The sequence below is a fragment of the Pimephales promelas genome, chromosome 3 (genome assembly GCF_988280905.1).
Source record: "Pimephales promelas chromosome 3, fPimPro1.hap1.1, whole genome shotgun sequence".
Taxonomy (NCBI): Eukaryota; Metazoa; Chordata; class Actinopteri; order Cypriniformes; family Leuciscidae; genus Pimephales; species Pimephales promelas.
Genome location: NC_142771.1, coordinates 28595217 through 28601216, shown reverse-complemented (window position 1 = coordinate 28601216; position 6000 = coordinate 28595217).

The window sequence follows — 6000 nt, the reverse complement described above, 5'->3', positions numbered from 1 at the left end:
AGCTCTGAAAGGGTCTAGAGCCTCCATTTTTGCACTCAGGTTTAAGTCTCATGGCCCTCTATCAGAATCCAGAGTTTTGAGAAGATTGGAGAAACTTAATTTTTCGCCCGAAAAAACAAAACAAAAGGGGTACCACTGTCGTTTTTTTTTTCGGGTCGAAATTTTGAGTTTGGATATCTCAGCTCTGGAAGGTTCTAGAGCCTCCATTTTTGCACTCAGGTTTAAGTCTCATGGCCCTCTATCAGAATCCAGAGTTTTGAGAAGATTGGAGAAACTTAATTTTTCGACCGAAAAAAAAAAACGAAAGGGGTACCACTGTCGTTTTTTTTTTTCGGGTCGAAATTTTGAGTTTCGATATCTCAGCTCTGGAAGGGTCTAGAGCCTCCATTTTTGCACTCAGGTTCAAGTCTCATGGCCCTCTATCAGAATCCAGAGTTTTGAGAAGATTCGAGAAACTTAATTTTTCGCCCAAAAAACAAAAAACAAAAGGGGTACCACTGTCGTTTTTTTTTTTCGGGTCGAAGTTTTGAGTTTCGATATCTCAGCTCTGGAAGGGTCTAGAGCCTCCATTTTTGCACTCAGGTTTAAGTCTCATGGCCCTCTATCAGAATCCAGAGTTTTGAGAAGATTGGAGAAACTTATTTTTTCGCCCGGAAAAAAAAAAACGAAAGGGGTACCACTGTCGTTTTTTTTTTTGGGTCGAATTTTTGAGTTTCGATATCTCAGCTCTTGAAGGGTCTAGAGCCTCCATTTTTGCACTCAGGTTTAAGTCTCATGGCCCTCTATCAGAATCAAGAGTTTTGAGAAGATTGGAGAAACTTAATTTTTCGCCCAAAAAACAAAAAAACAAAAGGGGTACCACTGTCGTTTTTTTTTTTCGGGTCGAAGTTTTGAGTTTCGATATCTCAGCTCTGGAAGGGTCTAGAGCCTCCATTTTTGCACTCAGGTTTAAGTCTCATGGCCCTCTATCAGAATCCAGAGTTTTGAGAAGATTGGAGAAACTTAATTTTTCGCCCCCCAAAAAAAACGAAAGGGGTACCACTGTCGTTTTTTTTTTTCGGGTCGAAGTTTTGAGTTTCGATATCTTAGCTCTGGAAGGGTCTAGAGCCTCCATTTTTGCACTCAGGTTTAAGTCTCATGGCCCTCTATCAGAATCCAGAGTTTTGAGAAGATTGGAGAAACTTATTTTTTCGCCCGAAAAAAAAAAACGAAAGGGGTACCACTGTCGTTTTTTTTTTTGGGTCGAATTTTTGATTTTCGATATCTCAGCTCTGGAAGGGTCTAGAGCCTCCATTTTTGCACTCAGGTTTAAATCTCATGGCCCTCTATAAGAATCCAGAGTTTAGAGAAGATTGGAGAAACTTCATTTTTTGCCCGAAAAAAAAACGAAAGGGGTACCACTGTCGTTTTTTTTTTCGGGTCGAAATTTTGAGTTTGGATATCTCAGCTCTGAAAGGGTCTAGAGCCTCCATTTTTGCACTCAGGTTTAAGTCTCATGGCCCTCTATCAGAATCCAGAGTTTTGAGAAGATTGGAGAAACTTAATTTTTCGCCCGAAAAAACAAAACAAAAGGGGTACCACTGTCGTTTTTTTTTTCGGGTCGAAATTTTGAGTTTGGATATCTCAGCTCTGGAAGGTTCTAGAGCCTCCATTTTTGCAATCAGGTTTAAGTCTCATGGCCCTCTATCAGAATCCAGAGTTTTGAGAAGATTGGAGAAACTTAATTTTTCGCCCGAAAAAAAAAAACGAAAGGGGTACCACTGTCGTTTTTTTTTTCGGGTCGAAATTTTGAGTTTCGATATCTCAGCTCTGGAAGGGTCTAGAGCCTCCATTTTTGCACTCAGGTTCAAGTCTCATGGCCCTCTATCAGAATCCAGAGTTTCGAGAAGATTGGAGAAACTTAATTTTTCGCCCAAAAAACAAAAAACAAAAGGGGTACCACTGTCGTTTTTTTTTTTTCGGGTCGAAGTTTTGAGTTTCGATATCTCAGCTCTGGAAGGGTCTAGAGCCTCCATTTTTGCACTCAGGTTTAAGTCTCATGGCCCTCTATCAGAATCCAGAGTTTTGAGAAGATTGGAGAAACTTATTTTTTCGCCCGGAAAAAAAAAACGAAAGGGGTACCACTGTCGTTTTTTTTTTGGGTCGAATTTTTGAGTTTCGATATCTCAGCTCTGGAAGGGTCTAGAGTCTCCATTTTTGCACTCAGGTTTAAGTCTCATGGCCCTCAATCAGAATCAAGAGTTTTGAGAAGATTGGAGAAACTTAATTTTTCGCCCAAAAAACAAAAAAACAAAAGGGGTACCACTGTCGTTTTTTTTTTTCGGGTCGAAGTTTTGAGTTTCGATATCTCAGCTCTGGAAGGGTCTAGAGCCTCCATTTTTGCACTCAGGTTTAAGTCTCATGGCCCTCTATCAGAATCCAGAGTTTTGAGAAGATTGGAGAAACTTATTTTTTCGCCCGGAAAAAAAAACGAAAGGGGTACCACTGTCGTTTTTTTTTTGGGTCAAATTTTTGAGTTTCGATAACTCAGCTCTGGAAGGGTCTAGAGCCTCCATTTTTGCACTCAGGTTTAAGTCTCATGGCCCTCTATCAGAATCCAGAGTTTTGAGAAGATTGGAGAAACTTAATTTTTGGCCCAAAAAAAAAAAAACGAAAGGGGTACCACTGTCGTTTTTTTTTTGGGGTCGAATTTTTGAGTTTGGATATCTCAGCTCTGGAAGGGTCTAGAGCCTCCATTTTTGCACTCAGGTTTAAGTCTCATGGCCCTCTATCAGAATCCAGAATTTTGAGAAGATTGGAGAAACTTCATTTTTTGCCCGAAAAAAAAAAACGAAAGGGGTACCACTGTCGTTTTTTTTTTGGGTCGAATTTTTGAGTTTCGATATCTCAGCTCTGGAAGGGTCTAGAGCCTCCATTTTTGCACTCAGGTTTAAATCTCATGGCCCTCTATCAGAATCCAGAGTTTTGAGAAGATTGGAGAAACTTCATTTTTTGCCCGAAAAAAAAAAAAAAAAAACGAAAGGGGTACCACTGTCGTTTTTTTTTTGGGTCGAATTTTTGAGTTTCGATATCTCAGCTCTGGAATGGTCTAGAGACTCCATTTTTGCACTCAGGTTTAAATCTCATGGCCCTCTATCAGAATCCAGAGTTTTGAGAAGATTGGAGAAACTTCATTTTTTGCCTAAAAAAAAAAAAACGAAAGGGGTAGCACTGTCGTTTTTTTTTTTGGGTCGAATTTTTGAGTTTCGATATCTCAGCTCTGGAAGGGTCTAGAGCCTCCATTTTTGCACTCAGGTTTAAGTCTCATGGCCCTCTATCAGAATCCAGAGTTTTGAGAAGATTGGAGAAACTTATTTTTTCGCCCGGAAAAAAAAACGAAAGGGGTACCACTGTCGTTTTTTTTTTGGGTCAAATTTTTGAGTTTCGATAACTCAGCTCTGGAAGGGTCTAGAGCCTCCATTTTTGCACTCAGGTTTAAGTCTCATGGCCCTCTATCAGAATCCAGAGTTTTGAGAAGATTGGAGAAACTTAATTTTTGGCCCAAAAAAAAAAAACGAAAGGGGTACCACTGTCGTTTTTTTTTTGGGTCAAATTTTTGAGTTTCGATATCTCAGCTCTGGAAGGGTCTAGAGCCTCCATTTTTGCACTCAGGTTTAAGTCTCATGATCCTCTATCAGAATCCAGAGTTTTGAGAAGATTGGAGAAACTTAATTTTTCGCCCAAAAAACAAAAAAACGAAAGGGGTACCACTGTCGTTTTTTTTTTGGGTCAAATTTTTGAGTTTCGATATCTCAGCTCTGGAAGGGTCTAGAGCCTCCATTTTTGCACTCAGGTTTAAGTCTCATGATCCTCTATCAGAATCCAGAGTTTTGAGAAGATTGGAGAAACTTAATTTTTCGCCCAAAAAACAAAAAAACAAAAGGGGTACCACTGTCGTTTTTTTTTTCGGGTCGAAGTATTGAGTTTCGATATCTCAGCTCTGGAAGGGTCTAGAGCCTCCATTTTTGCACTCAGGTTTAAGTCTCATGGCCCTCTATCAGAATCCAGAGTTTTGAGAAGATTGGAGAAACTTATTTTTTCGCCCGGAAAAAAAAAACGAAAGGGGTACCACTGTCAATTTTTTTTTGGGTCAAATTTTTGAGTTTCGATATCTCAGCTCTGGAAGGGTCTAGAGCCTCCATTTTTGCACTCAGGTTTAAGTCTCATGGCCCTCTATCAGAATCCAGAGTTTTGAGAAGATTGGAGAAACTTAATTTTTGGCCCAAAAAAAAAAAACGAAAGGGGTACCACTGTCGTTTTTTTTTGGGGTCGAATTTTTGAGTTTGGATATCTCAGCTCTGGAAGGGTCTAGAGCCTCCATTTTTGCACTCAGGTTTAAGTCTCATGGCCCTCTATCAGAATCCAGAGTTTTGAGAAGATTGGAGAAACTTAATTTTTCGCCCGAAAAACAAAAAACAAAAACGAAAGGGGTACCACTGTCGTTTTTTTTTTGGGTCGAATTTTTGAGTTTCGATATCTCAGCTCTGGAAGGGTCTAGAGCCTCCATTTTTGCACTCAGGTTTAAATCTCATGGCCCTCTATCAGAATCCAGAGTTTTGAGAAGATTGGAGAAACTTCATTTTTTGCCCGAAAAAAAAAAAACGAAAGGGGTACCACTGTCGTTTTTTTTTTTGGGTCGAATTTTTGAGTTTCGATATCTCAGCTCTGGAATGGTCTAGAGACTCCATTTTTGCACTCAGGTTTAAATCTCATGGCCCTCTATCAGAATCCAGAGTTTTGAGAAGATTGGAGAAACTTCATTTTTTGCCCAAAAAAAAAAAAAAACGAAAGGGGTACCACTGTCGTTTTTTTTTTTTGGGTCGAATTTTTGAGTTTCGATATCTCAGCTCTGGAAGGGTCTAGAGCCTCCATTTTTGCACTCAGGTTTAAGTCTCATGGCCCTCTATGAGAATCCAGAGTTTTGAGAAGATTGGAGAAACTTATTTTTTCGCCCGGAAAAAAAAAACGAAAGGGGTACCACTGTCGTTTTTTTTTTGGGTCGAATTTTTGAGTTTCGATATCTCAGCTCTGGAAGGGTCTAGAGCCTCCATTTTTGCACTCAGGTTTAAGTCTCATGGCCCTCTATCAGAATCCAGAGTTTTGAGAAGATTGGAGAAACTTAATTTTTCGCCCAAAAAACAAAAAAAACAAAAGGGGTACCACTGTCGTTTTTTTTTTCGGGTCGAAGTTTTGAGTTTCGATATCTCAGCTCTGGAAGGGTCTAGAGCCTCCATTTTTGCACTCAGGTTTAAGTCTCATGGCCCTCTATCAGAATCCAGAGTTTTGAGAAGATTGGAGAAACGTATTTTTTCGCCTGGAAAAAAAAACGAAAGGGGTACCACTGTCGTTTTTTTTTTGGGTCAAATTTTTGAGTTTCGATATCTCAGCTCTGGAAGGGTCTAGAGCCTCCATTTTTGCACTCAGGTTTAAGTCTCATGGCCTTCTATCAGAATCCAGAGTTTTGAGAAGATTGGAGAAACTTAATTTTTCGCCCAAAAAACAAAAAAACAAAAGGGGTACCACTGTCGTTTTTTTTTTCGGGTCGAAGTTTTGAGTTTCGATATCTCAGCTCTGGAAGGGTCTAGAGCCTCCATTTTTGCACTCAGGTTTAAGTCTCATGGCCCTCTATCAGAATCCAGAGTTTTGAGAAGATTGGAGAAACTTATTTTTTCGCCCGGAAAAAAAAAACGAAAGGGGTACCACTGTCGTTTTTTTTTTTGGGTCAAATTTTTGAGTTTCGATATCTCAGCTCTGGAAGGGTCTAGAGCCTCCATTTTTGCACTCAGGTTTAAGTCTCATGGCCCTCTATCAGAATCCAGAGTTTTGAGAAGATTGGAGAAACTTAATTTTTGGCCCAAAAAAAAAAAACGAAAGGGGTACCACTGTCGTTTTTTTTGGGGGTCGAATTTTTGAGTTTGGATATCTCAGCTCTGGAAGGGTCTAGAGCCTCCATTTTTGCAC